The sequence below is a fragment of the Drosophila sechellia genome, chromosome 3R (assembly GCF_004382195.2).
Source record: "Drosophila sechellia strain sech25 chromosome 3R, ASM438219v1, whole genome shotgun sequence".
Taxonomy (NCBI): domain Eukaryota; kingdom Metazoa; phylum Arthropoda; class Insecta; order Diptera; family Drosophilidae; genus Drosophila; species Drosophila sechellia.
The window spans coordinates 24,738,398-24,760,671 of record NC_045952.1 but is presented as its reverse complement, the minus strand read 5'-3'; the positions used below and the strand labels follow the sequence as shown (position 1 = coordinate 24,760,671).

The window sequence follows — 22,274 nt, the reverse complement described above, 5'->3', positions numbered from 1 at the left end:
CAATGTGGAGCTCGATCAACGTCCACCAGCCATCGATCATATGGCAACATGCCCGAACTTTTACATTTAACTAAAACCCATCCGAGCGGAACGGAACATCCATCCATCTACGGCGTGTGACGCTGAGTCAATAAGACCCCGACTAATTCATATTTACTTTGGGCCGATCTAGAGATCTCTCTCTGGACATTATCTATGGCATTTTAAAGTGTGAAAGCGATCTTTTAGCGGCATTTTAGGGGTGTGAATTTAACGCTCGTTTTAACGCTTCGCCCTTCGGCTGAAATAGCGGGTTGCGGGGTGAGGGTGAAGTGAACTCAAATTAAATCAAGGCGGAGCTTCCATTTGCCAGACTATTATCTAAGGAAGGAAGTGTGGCTTTGATTACTTATTGATAGTGGAACACAAAAGGCAATTCGCTGTTGATCAAATACGGGTGCAGGTGCTGATAATGCCCATTTAGGCACTCATTGTTCGCTTTTCAGAGGGAATCGCAGTAGAATTCACTTTGTGCTCAAATTAAGAGTTTCCGCACGCATGCAGAATCTGCTGGGATTCCACGAATTGGATTTATTTCATGGGGTAGAATATATCTGTGATTTAAGATCAAAGCCGCATTGCCGACTGGTTATTATCTCGTTGGGGTTTCTTTTTTCGCTTTTAATTTAAACGTGCATGTCTGCTGCACTTTAAATTATTCAGTGAGCTTGTTATCTAATATTAATGGATTTTAATGAAAGTGTCACTATAAAAAGTTAGCAAAATCTTAAATAATTATAAGTGACATCCCATAGATTGCATCCAGTGCATGCGGCATGTATATATTTAATCTATTTAAACAATTAGTCAAATATATTTCTACCCTTAATTTGGCCCTGTTGCCAACAATGTTTAATGGTCGGCGACAATTGCATCGAGATTTGTCTGAACAGGTGTTTGCAGTTCCGTCTGGGGGTGTGTATGCCTTACCCACACCTAGCCATCCGATTGCGAGTATCTTTGGGGTCGAGTTCCGAGTATCCGAGTATCTGAGCTCGGCTGTTTGATCGCCGTCCGATGATCGGGTTAAGAATTTGCACCGGCTGGATAATGCGCTCATTTGCATGACTCGACGGAAAGATAAACTTAAAACATGAGTAAACGTATGCGGGACCGTAGTTCGCTACTCTGAAAAAAATACCCGGGAACAAAGTGCCAGTGATATTTATACTTGTATGTTTACTGCCCGGCCAATAACTTATTCACCCTGCTGACCAACTGAGGAGGCTGGTCTTTCGACCATCGCTGGGGGACTTACAGGCACGTGATCTGGTTAATCGAGGAGCATGAATAACATGGAGTCCGAGATAAAGCCAAAACAGAGTGATTCCCAGGCCAGCACAAAGAGTCGACCCATCTGAGCCAGTCTATGTAAAAGCCGGTTTTTTACCGCTTTTGTGTCGACTTCGAACCTTACTTCGCGCTCAAATGTGACGTCACTCTTGACGTGGGCTTTTTTGTATGCATTTCGAGTGCTCGACTCTGAAAAATATTAAAATAAAGTTTTCGCACTCGCATACGGACCGGACTTCAGCCAGCCCCGCAAGACAGTGCACGTGTTTATCGGGAGAATTGAAGCACTTAAGTCCCATAAGACCATAAAAATTCATATAAATGATATTTAACCCATATTTGTTGCCGAACTGATAATTTCATATGTCCACTCCAAATTGGGTGCGATTTTCATCATGTGCAGCGCACAGAAATTGATTTATTTCTTTTCACAAGATTAAGTGTGCTTTGTGTTCAGAATTACCATCAGAATGGTGGTAATTATAACAAATTTGTGAATACTTTATCACAAAACTGGGTACAAAAGTGGTTATGCATTTTTGATCTCACGTAAAGCTAAAAATTATTGTTTTATGGTCTGTCGCGCCTACACGTGTATGCATTCCCTCAATACCAAAAATGGAAAACTTATTGCGATAAGTTTTAATTTACCGGACCATATGCAGTCGAGACATATACTTTTGGTCATCATGAAGCCGCATGTCCTTGAGCTGGTTAAAGGCCCATCAGGTCCGGCTAGTAATGAGTTGCCATTTTGCCGAGCCCATCGAGTCATTTGATTGCATCGCCCAAATGGGGAAATTATCTCGAACCAATTTCGGTTGAGCTATGGGGCTTTTCATTGAGGTGAAGACCTGATAAGAACTTTGTGGCAATGTCAACAAGTGGAACACATTTTTGGGGTTTTAGGGTGGAGTGCAATTGCAGCAATGCATTTAATGCTTTAGCTTACTTTGTCCAATTTTCTGCTATCTGATTGCGAACTTAAGATATTAGTTTATTACTTCCTGTCACTACATATAAAGCTTGCATTATTTTATGATTCCTTCGAAAGAAATGAAAAGCTAAATACAATTTGACGTGTCATATTTTTGAGATACACAAATGGTCAATAAATCAACATTTTCGCTCGCTTTTCTGACATTTGAAATAACATTAGCTACTTTTACACATATGTACATATATTGTATTTTTGCCGTTGAGTAGAATGATTTCCGCAATAATGGGCCGTGCCGGGCAAAGGCGCTAATTTGTTTCACACTTAGCCAAAGTTTTGAGTGGCTCCTCCCCTAAGTAGGCAGTTTTATAATAATATTTAGCCCTGGTATATCTGCTAATTGACGGCGGAACCGCTGCCCTTTTAAGAAACGAACAGGTGAGACTGGCGGCATGACGAATCCACTTAAATATATATTATTTGTTGAATAACGCGAAATATTGACAGTTTCCGTTGCCTGATAAGATTACGTTTCGGGCAAACAGTTTTAATAGACAATCAGGGAGTTGAGCTTGGCTTCGGTAAATCCAAATTCAATTAGCTTTGACCAACAGATCCTACTTTCCCGCCCGCCCTGATGCGATTATGCCAATATGGGAATATGTGTGTATACAGATATTCGCCTTCTTTTATCCGCTTATAATTGAATCAAATGCGGTGCAAAGGGGGAATGGCTATAACGAAAGCGAAAGCAAAAAAGCAAATATTGGAAGATCTTTTTATCTGAGCCATGTAACTCAGTTGCCCCCCTCCGAGTTTTTCCAACTTCGCCGGGGATTTACCCTACATTACGCAGTATCGATGCCCATAAGTATGATAAACTTTCCACCACAAAAAAACACAGTTTCCATAACGAATTGAAGTAGCGCTCAAAGCCATTTGTTGGCAACTTTTTCATGTATCTGTCGGAACGCATTAATATATTGTTTTTGCGGTTGGCGGAATGCAAATTAAAGAAGAATACGATTTAATTGTGAACATGACCAGCGCAAAAAAAACAGCTTATAAGGCAAACAAACCATTATAGCCAACTCAGACAATCTCTGTATTAGTTCTATTAGCAAACTTTTCCATTAACTCGTTAACTCTCTGTGTAACAACAATAGGCCGATGGCAAAACAAGTTAACATCGTTTTCTCCGCCGATGTCGTCTGGGTGTCATCAATTCAAAATCTGGCCCCTGGTGACGTTTTTTCTCGAATGGAAAAATTGATACTGCAAAAAAACTAAAAAACCGTTGAGCTAAAGTCCACATAAATTAAGTATGTAAATGCTGAAGTAGTCGCGTGTGGTCAATTCGACACGATATATAAGTAATAACTGCGCAGCGTAACGGTTTAAATGCTTGGCTAATCTTGACCTCGAATCGAAGTCGTTTGTCCGATGTCAAACCGAGTGCAGATTCAGAATTCAATCAGTATCGATTTCCCAGCAGCAGCAGCAGCATTAAGAACAAAGAGCAGACAAATTGCGTTGAATTCAATTAAAAACTTATGAATTTGAGGGCGCTTGTCACTGCTGCATGTTGTAAAAAATAAGTGAGAAACCCTTCTCCAACTAATACAATCAATTACCAAGTTATGCTGGTCTGCAGTGTAATTAGTTAACTCAGTGCACCTCGTCTCAATTACGCCTGGGAAACTTCAACTTCGGCCCGTAAGGTGGTGGCGCTCTGCATCTTTGAGCACAGCAGGCCAATCCGTCGGCATTAATAATCCTCTTGTGGCTGCTCCTGAATAATCGAGAAACTTACCCCAACACGACCCCTTGTTCCTTTGATTATAATTATTTGTGGGCTGCTCTGGGTGTTAACAAGGTTGGTTCCGATAATTCCGATGTGGTAATGCCCCCCGTTTGGTACTCGAATTCATGCAAAGCTGGGCCAGTTCAGTGCACTGGCGTCACATTTCAGATTCATAGCCGCCCAAACATCAAATTACCCGACGAACAGTTCATCATAACAAGAGCACAGTGAGCACTGGCTGGAGTGAACTATTGGGTTTACTCCTTAACTTGAAGCCATCCTTCCAGTTTAATAGGGAATGAAACAATTTTAAATCTTCAAAGTTTTAGATCTTCTGAATTCATTTTAGCGGGTGTCTACTTTACGGTCCGAAATCCGCACATGTACGGGCCCCACGGCTATGGCCACCATTAACTGCATATATGTACACCCATGCCATAAGGCTCTTGGCTCGCTTTAGTTTCGTTTCGTCCTGGCTGTTGACATTTTAGTGGTCCTCGAACTTAAATTGAGTTTTGAGGTTTGCCTTTGTCACACAAGTTAATGGATGATGGGTCCCAACTAATTGGCAGTTTTATTTGTCTTATCATGACCCAATTCATTGAGAATGAGGCCTACGTTGTTTTCCCTCGTTCTGACATGGCCTTTTCCATGAGGAGAGGGAAATGTATTTGGGTCTAGTTGATAATTTATTGAGAGACATGTGGGAAATTCAACTCGAAATAGTTTTCCTCGAATGTCTGTGTTTGGCCTTAGCCAAGACCCGCGACCATGTCAAGAAATCGCCATGATTGACACCTTTTGCGTATGGAACACAAACAAGAGTAGGAAAAAGCATTTTGCAATGCCATGTAGCTTTCATGCAAATGTGTCGAAAATCGAAAAGAGTTATTGAACGTTAATTATAAATTCCAATACCATCAATATGTGCGGAAACTAACGAGGTATGTCCTTGCCGATCTGCCGAGGCGGTTCACCTTAGATAAGACAAGCTCTTGCGATCACGTGTCTGTTATCATATTCAAATTTCAGTTAATTAGTTATAGTTTTTGATTGATGAATATGGTGTCAAAGTTATGCAGAAAATCCAAATCAACTGTGCTCAAAAAACCCCCTAAATCTATGAATTTAAATTCTACTTTATTGGCATTTAAATAAAACAAAAAGACTTTCAAGATTGAAAATCAATAGAATTTTTCTGAAAATTAGCATAGGTATATGGTGAAATCTTTTACGCCTTTCCTGATGCCAAAAGAACATATTACACATCTTATCGCTCGTATTTTTGCTATCACGCATGTATCTTGTCACGCAGCTGATAAGTATCTTTTTTATGTGCAAGCATCTTGCCAATGATATCATCATTGCGTTTCCTACAAATAAAATGTAGCCTAGGTTCGGAATACAAAAGCAATTTTGAATATAATATATACAATTTAATTAATTAACGATGTAAACAATGGAAAAATTCAAATCCAAAATCAGTGCGGTACCTTCGACAGACATTTGGTTTATGACCCTCTCGATGAAAGTGTTTTGTCTGGTGTATGAGTTCCCCAGTGACTTTCCACCATAAAGCAATAAAAAGTTTAAGGCCGCATTATTACCCACAAACCCGAATACTGCCAGTTTGCATTCGCCAGTCATCTTGGATCATTCAGGAACTGATACCCGAAGGCTGACAGTAATATGGCGTTCGGTGCATTCGACTTGTCAGATAGCTTTATCTAGATACAAGCGATTCAAGAGCTTATCAGTCAAGTGATAAAGTTACCCAAATGGGCCCTAGTGCGGACAGTAAAATTATGAACTTTAAGTAAATATTTGCCCGACTCTATTTGGTTGCTACTTGTCTAGTCGGAGACTTTGGGGTTCCGCCCTTCACCGAGTCCACACCCATCCATCCCAGCACCATAATGACCTAGATGTCTGGCGCTAAATCGGGCAGAGATTACGATTTGTGCTTTTATCAGGGCATTCTCAGAATGTGACAAGAAGGCGTGGCAGGCGAAGTCATTAATTAAACTTACAATTGCTGCACTTAAATCTGCTCATTTCGAGTGGGGGTAGGTAGCGTCCATGGATTGGCAGTTTGGTCTTTTCTTAATTAAAACTCATTTACATTAACGAGTGTGTTCGGCTAACCGAACCGTTTAGTTTTATTGGCCTAAATAATATCGTTCAGTTTAACGCACCAGCGGCACGCTAGGCCATCCACTACCCCAGCCCCTGATTTAATTCATATACTTATTGTAGGGCAGTACAGCTGGCAGCCGGAGGCCTTTTGTGAAGTGAGCTTCATACAAAATGTAGCACAGAAAAAAATATGTATATATAAAGCGTATGGAAAATTACCATGATGAAGAATATCATATCTTACATAATGCTAAAGTATATCACGACTTATTTAATGTTGTATACGAGTAAATATGTTTTTATCAGTGCATTAGAATAAGAAAGTTAGAATATCGAGATATAAAATACAAATAAATTATCACTTTTCTTGCGGTGTAGTTAAATATATATACATATATTTGTATAAACAAACCAAAATCGTACAGGTAAATCAGTTTAACAAAAGGTATGTCTATACTTTATGATTTTATAATTGCTCCGCCTGCAGTTGGTGCGACCTCTTGGCGGTTTTACCTCAGCTATTAATAGCTGCCCTCTCGATTCCGAGGAATGATTATGAAAAAAAACCAGCACCATCTCAAGGCCATCGAGTGGCGTAAATCTTGCATAAAAATCGTGTAAAAGAAAAGTTCCAGCCAGATAAGCGGGTTAATGCTCTACGGCAGGCACTCGGCTGCTTCTAGAAAAACTTGCATTTCCCTTGCAAATCAGTTTTGTAACAACCGACTTGGTTCGATATAAACTGGTCATAAAATTACATACTAAGAGTTTCCACATCAGCCAGTTGGCTGGAAACGGTAATTGGAATATGAATTGCATTTTGTTAATGAACATTAATTGCAACCAAGTCAATAAAAGCTTGTCATTGGTCCAAACTTAAATGTTCTGGTTATGGCCAACTACCCCAACTAAGATTATTATTTTTCTACCGCTCTATTTTCAACTGTTTAATTGCTCTGAAAACAAACACAGAAGCAACAATCAATTACATTTTATTTGAAGTCCTAACTTTGCAGCTTAGAACTTTTGTATACAAATGTATAAAAAATATCCATTAAGCTGCCCGCTAGATGTATATAAAACCGAAAAATAGATGTTGAACTTGTAAGTCATTAGTGACTTGAACTTGTTTACAGATAGTTTGCTCGTCGTACTTGCTGTTATTTTTGGCTTTTGGGGTTTGGGCTGCGGCATCGTTACTCCAAAGTTACTTATTTACACGTGCGGTCTTGCACTTCGTTTGCATCGACCATAAAAACGTTGACTTCTTGGCATCAAAGCCAACTACCATGTTGCAAAAAATCGAAAATAATAATTGCCTTAATTATTGGCGGTGGTTAATGTAATCGCTTTCTGTGGTTGACGGCGGTATGGCGTTTCTAACGAAAGTTGAGGGTTCATTGAACCGGGTTCTAAGCGAACTGGTTGCCAGTTTGGCTTCAGGTTGCCCACCTGGCGACCCCTCCGCTGATAATTGCCATTGTTGTGGTCACAAAATGCAATCGTGTTGAAAAATGCAAGGTTGCAAAAAAAAAACAAGATAGGTAGATAAATTCGGAAATCCGAAGCTCTTATACCCTTGCAGGTGTTTTATATATCGAATTAATGCCGATCAAGAATATATATATTATATTTGGCCGTATATGTCGCGTTTACCATGTTGCAAACTTCTGTCACCAATCAATATACCTTTTGCAAGGGTATAAAAAGAGGCATTACAAGCAGTCACTGAAACGCCATAGAAAACCAAGCGCTCAACGAAATTATCTTAAACTGTTTGATTAAAGTCCACTAGCCTCGCAGACTTTGACCGATGACGTAGGTAGAATTTTTTTAATGCCCTCAGATCAAATATAATCGCTATAGATTCACGATCATGTTTTTTCATACACCTTCTGTGGTTCTAATGGACCCTAATGGGTGATATTTACTCCGGATATTGACAAGGCGGATCCGACTAGAACTTTCGAATGAACCCATTATTAGGTATTTACTAACCCGTTTCAATATGGGGAAGAACCGAAGGAAATGAAGTGCAGAGCACTGATCGGGTGCAAATAAATAGTTTGTTTATACGAATGACACAATTCTTATAATTGCTCTACAGGCGTAGATGATAACATACCAATGGTTTTTTTCTGATTACTGACTTTGAAACAAATAAAAGGTTCTCTTTAGCTAGTTTTAAAAATCGTTTAAAAGAAATCAAATTTGTAACGCATTAGTCGCAATCCTCAGTGCGAAATGGCTTCGAGTCTCCAATTACTCGAATTCAACCGAATTATTCACTTCAGTTGTTTGTACTTTGTTTTCACTTATTTATTTATTTATTTTCTTTTGGTTTGTTGGGCCATTGGTACGTGCCAAAGCATATCGCAAGGGAATTTATATTTCATATTTTTCAATGAAAAACAAATTATATAAAATGGTAAAACGCCAACCAACCGCGGAGCGATGAATATCAAATGTCTTTTCATTCTGGCGAACAAGTGTTTGCATTGTAAACGAACAAAATACGGACAATTGCTGACCAGTGGAACCGATAAAGTTAACACCTTTAAGCCAAAGGCGAAAACCAAAACCAACACCAAGGAAAAGTACATGAAAAGTGAAAAAAAACACAATGCGCAGACAAGATAATCGAACAATTCGCAAACACGAGTTCCGTCAGTCAACTGACACTTTTTCGTGTCTAATTCAAAAGGGGGGAAAAGCTCCATCGGTCTGCGGGTGCTAGGAATGGGGCATGTGGCCTGGTGAAAATCGATATGACATCAAGGAATGTTGTATGAGGTACAGTGTGGTGGTGGCACCAAAGACATCCGCATCCGTGATAGATGAGGCCAACTTTGACACACATAAAGCCTCAAAGGTAATGCCAAGTTACTTGGCCCTGATTAGAAAGTGGCCAGTGGCTTATCTCGCGATAAATTCAGCCACAACCTTACCGAAAACGTGAGATAAGTATTTCCGTCAGTTAGTTGGCCATTGGCAGGCGGCCAAAAAACGAAAATACAATTTATTTTTTCTAATGAATGAACTAATACGTTACGTATACTGCGTAACGTATTGCCTACGCACAGCGTGAGTTAATAGGCAGCGCACAGCACGGCGTATACGTAATATGCGCATTGAAAAAGTTTCAGCGAGTTTGCACATTCAAATTCATTCATTTATTTGTCGTAAATCAGAAGCTAAGAATAGACAAGAAGTGACGTCTTCATTTTTGTGTTGTAAATCATTAAAAAAATGTTGTGTATAAATATAAAAGTAAAATTGGATTTCTTTAAATATACTGCGGCAGCACTTCAATGCAAAATTGTCTTGCATTTATTTTAAACAATTTTGAAAAATGAACCATAGAAGCCTAGACACCTTCCACCACAGTTCCTGAAGTTCACTTTTTCGCTTTAAGGAACGTGAGAACGTTTGACGTGAACTTTATGAAGAAAAACGACTTTCTGGGAACCCACTCCCGTTGACCCATTTTCCAGCTCCTATTTCCGTTTTCCCCCTTTGAAAGCAGGCGGGCAAGTGGGTAAGTGTGTTGGCCTAGCCATAAAGCAAAATATACGAAAAGAAGATATTGCCCATATATTGTGTGTGCGTACTAAAACGTCTATATAGCCACAACATTTTGTTTATCGAACAAACACATAACGTCATTTGGCCCCATGCTCGGACGGAGAAGTGAATGGCTGACATTGTGTGCTCCTCGCATGATTAGCAATTTCAAAAAGTTGACACTTAGCTGACGCATAAGGCGCCTCCCTCCTCTGATTTTTCCATATAGCCAGGGTCCAGAGATCACAGTCAATGCAGCTGATTGGAAAAGCAATTAGAAGTGAAGCCATTCGAACGAGGTTGCGATGCAAAGAGGCATTATTGAACGGGAGGAGCGGGATTAAACTGGAAGATTTATAGCCCGGCCAGCTTTACCATCAAAATTTATGGCAATGAAAATAAATAATTTTCGCTCTCGAGCAAAAATAAATGGAGGGAAGTGTTAAGTAGCATATAACTAAGCGTTTAATATATATGCGAGGCATAACATGTTTGGCATGTGGATCCCGAGATCTGCAATCTCGATGGATCCCCTGCCCACAAAACACCGCAATGGAGTGGCTGATGGCTTCAAGTGGCTTCAGTTTATGGCACCTCTTGGCTGGCGCATTAATATATCATCATAAACAGAGTCCAGCTAGGAAATATGAGCCATTGGCGTCTCCAGTTCTGAGCTCAGCTGAAGTGTAGTGAGAGTGGAACGCCATTAAATGTGCAAGCTGAGCGAAAAGATTGCACTTCAAAGGCACTGCAATTCTTATTTTGACATTTATGAGCAGCGAGGGACCATGAAACTGGGGGTTTGTCTATCTGCGTACTAGAGTATGTGGCAAAAACTGTTGGCCTTTGATAAGCAGGGAGCGTTACTCATCTCCCTCTAAGACGTTATCGTCTGAACGTTTATCTTTTAAACCACAGCGGAACAATGGTCAAGAAATCCATCACGCAGTTTGATAAAGTTTAGTGTTGAAATGGTTTTTATATCCTTTACAGTAAGTTATTACTGTGTTCATTAGAGCAGTATTAAGGCTTAAAGACACTTAGCGATTTCCCTAGTGGCAAATGAATAAAATTAAGCCAGATATATTTTTTTTTATGAACTTTGCGACCTTTACCACTTGGGTCGAACAAGAGAACCCTTAGCAATTACTTTGCGTTGTAGTTCCTCAAACTCGCAATCCGCATGGCAACAGTGGCGAAAATGGCACGGAAATTGTTCGACTTGCGGAAAAACTTCAGAGGCGCTCGGAATGTTTAGCTATTTAAACCGAAGAAACTCAATAGGCGCCACTTGACAATAGTGCTTGTTGAGAGGTGGAGGGGCACAATAAATAAATAAGAGGAAGTGCTCGATGGCATCTCCAATAATAATAGTACTCCGGCACAAGGGAACCCTTTATTCAGTCAATAATATGTATTTATGAATGCCCCACACAATGCCAGCCGCACCGCTTTTCCTGCCCAGCAAATGCCACGGCAGGATTTGTGGCCCAAAGTTGATTATTACATCAGAGTGCTAATCAAAAGTTGCAATTTGAGCCGAAACAATGAGGCTTTATGTAACTTTTTTCGGATTCAACTGTCGGGAGAAATTCACAAAATTTCGTAGCCAAGAGGCCGTGTGAGTGTGTGTGCACGTGCCCCCAAAATAACTATGATTTTCGACAGAAACTCGCACAAACAAACCAGCCAATATAGTGAGGAGCACATATGTGTGAGGAAAACTGATTGAAATTTCGGGCAGAAAAAGCTTGGAAGCTGTTATTTTAGCCTTGATGGGTGGGGAAATTTGAAGCAAGCCGGCAGTTAAATACCCTTTTTCATCCTTTATATGGATAATTAATTATGGAATAAAAATAGGGTTTAAGCCAACAATTTTTGCCCTATTGTTTACTCAAAAATTGTAGGAACAATTATTTAAGAACTTTATTTATAAGAATTTAAAATATAATATTGAAAAGCACACGCTTCACAAAAGCTAAGGAACTAATAATAATTTATTGGCAATCGGCTTTTATTGCCTCAGGTATCATTTACTCTACTCTGCCTTCCGTGGGATTAAAATTCATTTATTCAGTTCTCTTGAAAATGGTAATTCATTCAAGGATGCTTTCAGCATAAAAAATCACACCCAAAGTTAATCACACTAAGAAAGAGATTTTTAAATTCAAATTGTGCACTTCTCAGCTTAAATTAGAGTATCCATTGGCCTATTGACCTTTTACGTTATTCTATTCCTACCATTTTCGTTTCCTATTGGGAATTGTTGGCAATTGCTTACCCTTCTGGCAGGATCCCCTCGCTCTCCTTCTCAATGAAATTAGCTTCAGCCAAGCGGATGGCAACGACAATGCGACACCGTCCTTGACATTGCGGCAGGAAAGCTGCAATATAAACAGGAAAATAACTATTCAATATTCAGCCCCGGGTAGGAAGATTGGAAAAATAAGGAAAATGCGAGTCATCGTCTTGTGCCTGCTATTGACTTATTAACATTTCATGCGATTCAAACAGACAATGAAAACCTAACAATAAACAATAATTTTCTTAAATAGTTGTGTCAATAAAATGGGGAAATATTTTTCCAGCCCCCATGCAAACAGCAATAATATCTTTATTGTCAGTTGCAGCTTAAGTGTCGATGTATGATATATTGTATGTCTACATATTTTTGGGCGTTTCTGGGTCGAACCCTACTCAATATTCCCTAGGCATATCAATTGGTCGAAAGGTGGCAGGTTTTATACGCTCTCATGTGTCAAAGAAGTTGGTCAAAGTCAGAAAGGTTGCCGGCCATAAATCAATGATTTTGCCCTGAAAAGGACACTGATTACTCGACCTATGGCACCGGCGGTGGCAGAGTTCAAGTTATGTCAGCCAATGCTCAACAAAAGACGCATTGAACTCGTTGGAGGATGATCAGTTGCTCTGCCCAGATTTGTCAAAGGCAAATTGTGAAGTTCGAATTTCTTACCTGTCGACTTTTGAGAAAGCATTTTGAGTGCCTCCATTTAAGTCGATTAGTGAAATTGTTTGTTGCCCTTTGGCAGCTGACTGAATTTCTGGATGTGTCTGTCTGTCTGCATCAGATGGCAACTCGAATCAATTGAGGCAAACTTCGACGATGCCAAAGTTCAAAAAGTGCCACTCAGCGTGCCCCCTGCCCTTTGCCCTCAGGCTATTCAACGTATTCAACGCATGAAGATTGACAGCTTAATGTATTTTCGCGCTTATACGATCTCAAACATAGCCGCTGCGCATCCGTCTTTTGTTGGCTAATTTTCCGTCTTGTGGCACGCAAATTTCGCATTTCTCGGCCTTAAGTGCAGCAATTAGCAAATTAAATACAACTTTTACATGAGTCCAGCTCACACTCTTTTTACTTTCTAGCAACTCTGACACTGAAAGTCAATTAAGAAAAGTTTCTGTTGTCCGAGGGCCAATTGGTTTCCAAAAAGCATTCTTTAATAAGAAAATAAAATAAGAGACATTCTTAATTCAATACCTTCTCGTTGGCAAATTCCAAATAAAGTATAAAATAAAATGTAAAATTTTCCATCTCAGAAAGAAATTAATTTATTTTGTCCATTGCCAGTACAGACGAATAAAATCGATTGGTATTATTTAAAACCCAGACAGCAAACTTTTCCAGCCAGCTTTCTATTACTCTTCTTTTAAATGACAAATCAAATCGACTGATATCATTTTTAATTGAGAATAGTTAAGGTCTCTGAGTCCATTGATTTACGAGTGATACAGGGCTGACGGAAGCTCATCGAATGCAATAAATTTTAAGTAAATCAATTGGGGAATTCCTTTGCGATTGCGAAATTGATTAAATTTTGGATGTTCTGGAAAGTTCAACACGAGCTTAAACCCCAGTCACGCATGTCAAATGATGTTTATATTTTTGGGTTTTACGATGTGCGAAACTGTGAGGTCCAATAAAAATGGCGCAAGAGTGAAATCACTTGAATATGGTTTTATATACTGTAACTACAGACAAGACTAGCATGTTGGTCAGCAAAAATGGAATACGATTACTATTTTGCATTTTTAAAGTTAAATTAGGTTATACTTACATTGTCAATAAACAATAATTATAAACGAATTAGAAAATTCTTATATTGTTTTTTTTTGCGTTATAATTATAGTGAAGACCAACTTAGGCTGATTGCACAGATCATACGTACACATACCAATTTTATAAAAGCCTTCATTAGCGAATTGATAAATATTCATACGTATACGATATGTATTGATTTATTAGAGTATTGTTGGGTATGATATTTTCATGGAACCTAGTGATTAGCTATTTAGATTGTGCCACATTGCATTATCGCCCAAGTAAAAAATAGTTGAAATATTTGAGCTGAAAGTATCTACAAAGTGTGATTGACGTTCGGGCACTTACTAAACGCCATTATTGCATTAAAAACATGACAGGTTTGACAGTTTCAAACATCTTAAATTAAAAACTTTCCATTCCGTCAACAAGTTGCAAGGTAACAAGCTGCGAACAAGTGATTCTGAAGAAAGAAACAATTCTTACACCTACGTGCATTTGACCATTAAAAATTTAAAATTATTGTGACAAAAAAACTCATCCACGTTTCTGAGTCCCGTGTGGATTTAAATAGCCCACCTTAAAAATGGATAAGAAGAGTCTTAAAGGTTACGTAAAAGGTTACTGGGACGCTTATATCCCTTTGACCAAAAAAAAGCACAAAAATTTCAATAAGCCTAAATAACCCTGCTGAAATAATGCCGCAGAAAAAATAGCCGTAAAGACAAAACCAAGTCAAAAGGCCGGCGATAAGCGGAGAGTCGGGGGCCAGAAGACTGGAAGTGTTAATGGCCTCAATAGCCAAACGTGATGAGCGTCAAGTGGACAAACAAGCCGCACAGTGTGTGCCGGCCAAATAAATCAGCTCGAAGAGCTGAAAAAAAAAACAGCCCCTCATCGATATTTACTTGCGATCGTGGACGGCGGGATGGCGGAGGTGCTGAAGGATGCTGGCACGTGGCTAAAAGGAACTTAATACCTCAAGGCGATCTCCGCCGAGGATGCTGCCCAGAAAAGGATTGAATTACTGGGCTGTCAGGTCAGCTGTGGGTTAATGTCCTGGCGTACTTTAACCTCACAACGAACAAGTTTGAACCCCCTTATCCGCCTTTGCCGAAAAACTGGGTTAGTGGCACAGAACTATTGAGATAGATGCCTGCGTCCATCGATCATTGGCGTTGGCTTCTGTATTGCATTCTTTTTTGGCTCGAATCAATATTGATTACAAATCCAATTATGCACTTTCGTACATCCATCATACGCAGCGTTGGCCAGCCACTCATACGGCACAAATAATTTGCATGGAAGGCTGATTGATTGCCCAGCGGCTAAAAGGCAGCTGCATTTTGACCTTAAAATCATTTAAAAGCATTTAAAATGCCATTATTGGGCAGTGGAAAATTCAATTGATGCGCATTCACTCATTTACATATTACATTAACTTCCGCTGCTGGGAAATTGAATTTATTTCGGCTCGCTTAATTTACTTAAATAAAAAAAAAAGAAATGTAGGTATATAAACTCGGAGGGCAAACAGCGAAAGCTCTCCGACTATTTGCTTCGCATTCGAAGAGGAAGGAAGGGGTTAAGCAGTTCAATAAACTCGCGCAAATAAATAATATGCAAATAGCGTTCATAATATATGCGATAAATGCAAGCAATTTTGAATCTTGCGAATATCACGCCAAGAATTGCAGTCCCCCATCACGTTATTTCGTTTTCATATTTTGCGGCGTATTCTCTGGAGCCTCCGGTGCATTGGCTTTTGGGAATTTCGGGTTGAAGGGCGCTCACTTGAGTTCGGACATGATTTTCCCTTCTTTCCACTCATTTTCCTCTCCCCGGTCTTGTTATTGTCTGGCGACAATGGATGCGACTTCACCCGGTGGCGGGTTCAAGGTGCACATGCCAATGAATAAGCCTGCCTAGATGGGAGCTTTCCTCTGAAATAATTTTCCAAGATGATTGGCAGCCCGTCGCTGGATGTGTCAATGTAAAGTGTTGGTGGAAAAATTCACTTTAATTATTGTTCTGCCTCTAGAGCCGCGATATTAAGCACTCAAGAGGGAAAACACTTTGCACCAAAAGTACTAATTGGTAGCAGCCACTCAAACACATTACCCACTAGAAAAAGCAAACCATTTTCCATAGCTCCATGCCCGAAATTAATGCGTACAATTGCCGGCAAAAGTGTTAGAATTCAAGGCGAAATCCGCTGATTGGCTATTGCCCCATATATGAATTAATCCAGCAAATCAGAAAGCCAAACTTCGGCGATCCGAGCCCAACCCAAAATCAGCCACGCGTCAAAGTTTGCCTTATTGATAAAAATTCGCGCAAAATAATTAAATGGGCTATGTGTTGTATATCTGACATGTGATTATTGTGGCCGCGGTTTGTTATTATGGTGGCTATATATCCAATATTAGCGATAAATATTCATAAAGGCCAAGAAAACAGGCAGCGGGCCATAAAATTGTTTGCCCAGCCACTTAACAGGCCAGCATTTCAATTGTTGTTACTACGCATGTTGCCACATTTTGAGTTACTCTCTCTGTGCATTTTGTCGTCACTGTTGTGAAAAATATGGCGGCATTTTATATGCCTTGCTTTCGGCCAAAAATAGAATGCGTCAATTAAATGTGTAAATAGCTTTTCCCGTCACCCCCATCCGTATTTTATTAAGCCACACGAATCAGTCCCGTATCATCGATTGCACGCGTTTCATAGGATTGTTTTACTGGCCTCTTGGCTACAAAATATATTGAAAAATGGCTACAATTTCCTTCCGCCACAAACACTTTCTTTCTTGATTGATGGAGCTGGCCTTGAAAGAAATGCGCATTCGCACTGTTGCGCGCACAAACAGCTCAATTCTATTGCTTAGCTGTGCCGGGCAATTGATTTGTCCCCGAAGCATTTTTCATTTTGCATATCCTCCTGCAGGATATCCGGGAAGTTGAGTGGCTTTTGGCCTTGGGCATTGCATTTTGTTAGCACGACACTTGAAAAGGCTGGCGGTATTAGCAGATGAGTTTCTGTGGCCAATCGGAATGTCAAAAGGTGAGCCCACATCCAGGCCAAGCTGACATTTGCACTGGTCAGCCGATAAGCTAATGTCATTTCAAAATTCCAAAATTGCAGGACAGCTGCGAGTGTGCACATTTTCATATTTGATTACCTCGGATCACTGCGGCAGAAAGCCCGATTTACGGGGCAATTTTAATATGACAATTTCCCCGGCGAACAGCCAATCAAGAATACCAACAATGGCTGCCGCTGACACGGCATCAACTGGAAAAAGGGCTGACATGAAGCCGCAGGACTCGGTGATGCGATTATACGGAGACTGCGGTCTGGGGATTGGGAATGCTTTCAACTTTCGCCTTGGCCCTACTGACACTGCACAGTCGCCTGAAAGAATTTTGTCCGGCACAGGGCAAAAATGTCCCCGCAGTGTGGTCAAAAGTCGAGAAAGCCATTTAGAAAAGGTATTTGACACAACACATTTTTTTTATATTTTCAACACACTTTTTTTTATAATATAATATAAAATTTAATAATTTTTAGGTAATCACATAATGTGTAACATATTTTGAGGCTTATTAGGTGGCATATATAACCGATTATTTAAAAGGAATTTTACTAATATTACTCTCTGCCTGTTTGTGCATATAGTAATGATTTTTTCTCCGTGTGACTATGTGGTTGTCTGGAGCCGTCGATGACAAATGTCAAACGAAGCTCGGGGGCAAACAAAGAATGCAGCACAATTGGGCATCAATCATGCGAAAAATTGATTAGTTCAACTTTTATCACCCCGACCCAATCTGCTGCTCTTCGAAATATTTGTACGCATTTGACACGCTCCATCGTTATTAACGGTCCGGAGAATGGGCCAGAATATTCGACGACCAAGTGATTCGACGCAACCAGGGCGTTGGTTGTCAAAGCGAACCAAAGGCGATGAGCAATGAGCTTGGCTTTAAATTTCTGTGTCAATAGTTTCGATCTGGCATTCTGTCAACATAAATCTATAGCATACACTTGAGCGCACGAGACCAATTCAAATAAGTGAAGAGAAAAGTCAGGCGCTCACTGCCATTTCCGTTGCAATTCCGTAAAAATGACAATTTTCATTGCGCTCACGGCAGTTCGTTATATTTTTCGAAGCGGAAATGCACTTGAAAGTGCGCACGGATTTCCGGCTTACAACTACGGCTTAATGATTAAGGCCGAAGCGATTGGTTGAAGGCGTTGAGCGGCGGAAACAGCACTTCCTTTTGTAATGGTAAATGAATGCAATTAGGCTGGGAATATCCCCTTGGCAGCTGCTTCAGATTCGCCTTCACAGTTTACGGCTTTGTTTACATGCGAGCCAAAGAGCTGCAGAATGACAGGCTGCTCGGCCGTATAATTTATGGCCCCGCAATCTGCGGTATCTGATTCCGGCCAAAAATTACTCAGCAAAGTGTGCGTTAAAGTTTTATGTGTCACTCATACGCCATGGTGCACTTTCCGATGCCACACACAGGCAGCAGTGAACATTTCGCAAAGTACTTTCCGGTCTCTAGTGGGTATTCCCCCATGTTTTTAACATTCCTTCTGAAATATGTTTGCTAAAAGTCGACAGGAAATGCACATATCAGAAAACAAACTTTTACTTCGTTGTTGGCGTTGTTAATTTAGTGGAAAATAGCTTTTTGGGCACGGACAACTGAGCACGGAGCCGTGAGATTAGTTCTGTGGCTATTTTGGCTTGCCACGTGTCAGTTAAAAATGCTGCGCAAGAGAATGAAGTGTGTTTATAATTGCCTTAATGTGGTGATTAATAATGTTACAGACTCGCTGAAAACAATGCTTAGGCCAAGTCTTACACGAATTAGCCTTAATTACCAGTACCAATAATAGGAGCAACTCTCACCGGTGTCTAGACTTGCAAATTGTTACATTGTTACAGGCGAGTTTGCATATTACCTGGCTGCAATAAACACCTCATTTATTTGTCCGTCATTTTGAATTGTCTGCGTTGACAATAACTTCTGAGCAGTGATGTTAAAGATAATAATAATTTACTTAACAAAAGGAATGGAAAAAGGGATAATGGCAAATAAAGCAAAAGAAAAAATGAAAAAAAAAAACATATTTATGATGATCTATTGAACATGTGAAATACCGAGGACTGATAGACAGACATGGCTAAAACCCGTACTTAGACACACAATGCTCATCACTTTCCAGCGCCGCGTTGTTACTTTGGAGCCACATTGTAAATTATAATACCCATACGCCGCGTGGTCCCTGCTATCTGTCATTGACAGTCAGACATTGGTAGAACGACCTCCAGCGATTAGTTCGCACGTGTAGGGCGGAGTTCTTCAGCTCTGACGAGCGTTTTCCATGTGATTATGCAGCTGCCTGTGGCTAGGTGGAAAATTTAGCAACGAAGGCAAGGTGAGCTTGGTTCACGTGTCCGGGCTTCTTCTCATTTTGAACGGGGCTCTTAAAATTCGCTTCCCCCAGACACGTGAGATGGGATAACACGCTTAGCACCGTTGACGTACGTACTTGCAAATAAATTGTTTATGTGCTTGCGTTTCGGCCGACACGGTAGGAAAATATATAAAAGAAAAAAAGCACGGCCATGAAAATTAATGTGCATATTTTCATGACAGCCAACAATTTGCATATCAAGTGCCATTGGCAGTCGGATACTGCATAAAAGGAAAAAATGTCACAGGGAGTGTGTTCCCACTTTACGGAAAAATTCATAATACTTTATTGTTTTCCATATGCATATCCATCTCAGGACTGGCGCCAAACTTTTGCCGGCCTAGCAAACAAAATCTAATCGAGTTGTGAATGAAAAATAAATAGCGCATAAATTAAATATGATTTTGAGTTCTCCTTTTGACCTGACCTGCTTCCCATCTTTAGGCAAAATTTCGGAGATCGTAAAAGCCAAAAAAAAAAAAAAACAAAACGATGAGCTAAGGGAGGTAAAAGGGGGGAAAAAAGTACAACAGTTTCCTCTGGAAACATAAAAACAGTTAAAAACAAAAATAATGCCCGCAGTCATGCAAAAATTTTATTGCCTTTGTGCCAAGTGGGGTGGCCGAGTTAGGGCTTTCGAGGAGCCCACTTTTCAAAGGGGAAACTTTGTTTATTCGGCATCAAGCAAGAGCAACAAACAAGCCAAGTTCGTCATAACAGGAGCTCTGAGTGTGCCCCAAAAAAAAAACAGCCACCTTCAGCCAGACCACATCCTGACCAGATTTTAGTTTTGACTTTCTCCAGAATCATTTCCCATTTGCAGCTCTCTCGCTTGACGAAACACAAATTCTGAAATGCCAACGTTACCACTTGAATACTAGGAAAAACATACTCTACACTTTCGCCCTGGAGTGGCCACGTCCTCCGGCGAGAACGAGACAAGCATTTTATTTAAGTAATTATGCATAGATAAAAAGTGAGTCCTGGGAAAACCAGACACGGAAAAGTGTTTTACCTTTGTTACCTCAGACGACTCTGGCATAGGGTGTTGTAAACGTGTGGCTAAGAGCTTCATAAGTGTTTATTTGCAACGCAGTACTGCAACCTTGGCTTTAAATGGACGAACCTAAAGGGGAATACCACGATTTCACTTTATTTATAAGAATGTTTAATAATTCGAAAAAATGATGAACTCTCATGGCAGATAGCAGAACAGAGTCCTTTTATTTTAATAAAAAATAGTTACCATACTCTGGACTTGCGTTATTTTTGATGTGTAAATATGGCCATTGGTGACCCCTGGGACTTTGAAGAAGCACGTACTCACACAAATTCAGATTCAAATAGAGGGACTTGCTCCCACATGCCTGCATTTATTTGCCTTTGTGCAGTGCAGCGTGCAAATCGCCGTCAAAAAGAAGAGTAAAAGCATTTACCACCGACAGAGTGCCAGTGTAATGCTGTTAGAAGCTGGCCTTTCTCGCAGGACCTCCTTAAAGCCCCTTTCCCTTTCCTTTCTTCGCTGACCCACCTTGCAGCTGTCATCTTCTGACACTCAGGGCCCCAACCTCAGAAAAACCTTTAGAGTTCGCCCTCAACGCACTTGTCCTGCTGTTGTTTTTGTTGCCATCTTTGTGCAGGGACAAAAGCGTTTTCGTCGAGTGTGACAGAAGCATATTCTTCCCTTCGTCATCGTCATCGCCACCCTCAGCTGGGATATTAAAAAGGAAAACCAGAGGTCTGCCAGTTTACCTTCGCCGGAATGTATGCGCTGGCGTACATGCCAGACGTGTCCGAGCTGAGCGCTCCAAATCCTTTCCTTTTCGGCTTAAGGATAAATATAAGCTGCCCATTTATCCTTTAGTTCAACATCTTCCACTTAAAGAAGTTTGTATTTTTTTTTTAAATTTTGTTGACCATCGGCTACTATTTTCTCGCGGTGCGTAGAATCTTTGGCTATGCAAATCTTGCTGATGAACTGAGGACAACTCGCCTTGCGTGAGTAATAAACAATTTGTGCCAGCAAGGTCTAATGCAATTTCTCCTGGCATTGAGCGGGTGTTTGGCGGGTGTCATGAGCTTGCACATAATTGCATTTCGTTGCGAGTCCCATTCCCAGCCTTGGGCAACCGGGTAGCCGGCTCTGGCCCTCCATCCAACAATCCCGCCATCCGCCGCCCAATCCCCCAGCACTTAATCAAATTGAGCGCTCCAACAAATGTCAGTGAACCTTGAGAAGCTGCGTGGAGTGTTGGCCCTGCAATTATTTGCCACAGTAGTCCGAACAGTTGGCACAAGGTTCAAGAACAGCAGCTCGGTATGAACTTGACGATTGTCAGGACATTCGCCTGAGCGCCATAAAAAGGAAATGGAAAAGCCGAGGAAAAACAGAGGGAAAACCAACACGACAACAGCACGTTCCAAGTGCTCCGGGTGCAAACTAGTTTGGTGTTGAAAATTGCATGCCCATCTGGGGACTGGAGGCGCAGATCTTCAGCTTAGCCGGAATTGCAGGTGCTCCGGATCAGGGAGCCATAAGATGGCATGAGAGTTGTTGGGAATCCCGGACCAAAGTGGTCGTGTCCACGCTGAAATTTACATTTCCTGTGCCTCTGGTCCAGACCATAAAGTAATTTGTTTAATTCCATTAGTGCGCTCGACTACGTGCCCGGCATTAAAATACCGCACAGCGGCCAATGCCCGTGGGTGGGGTTTTCTTCTCTGCCGGTGAGCGGTGGTTCACCATACACCAGCCACCCCCACCGCCCACTGACCGCTCATTGAAAATTTGTGCCAATTAGAGGCGCCTTGTTTCTGGTCTACAGGCTCCGTGGGGCGTAGTGACATCGTCAGACGACGTAGAGCTTCGAAAATCGAATGTTTTGTTTCCTCTGATACTTTTTTCTATCACGGTGATTGCACAGTTGAAAAAATATTTTGAA

General features: G+C 40.7%; 1 long non-coding RNA gene across 4 annotated transcripts in view; it reads right to left on the bottom strand.

Moving 5' to 3' along the window:
• LOC116801442 overlaps positions 1-22,274 on the bottom strand; it is a 48,294-nt gene that overhangs the window by 21,232 nt on the left and 4,788 nt on the right. For all 4 annotated transcript variants that reach the window (XR_004362015.1, XR_004362014.1, XR_004362017.1 and 1 more), the window contains exon 2: positions 12,055-12,157. This is a non-coding gene — a long non-coding RNA (uncharacterized LOC116801442). The remainder of the gene's footprint in view (positions 1-12,054; positions 12,158-22,274) is intronic.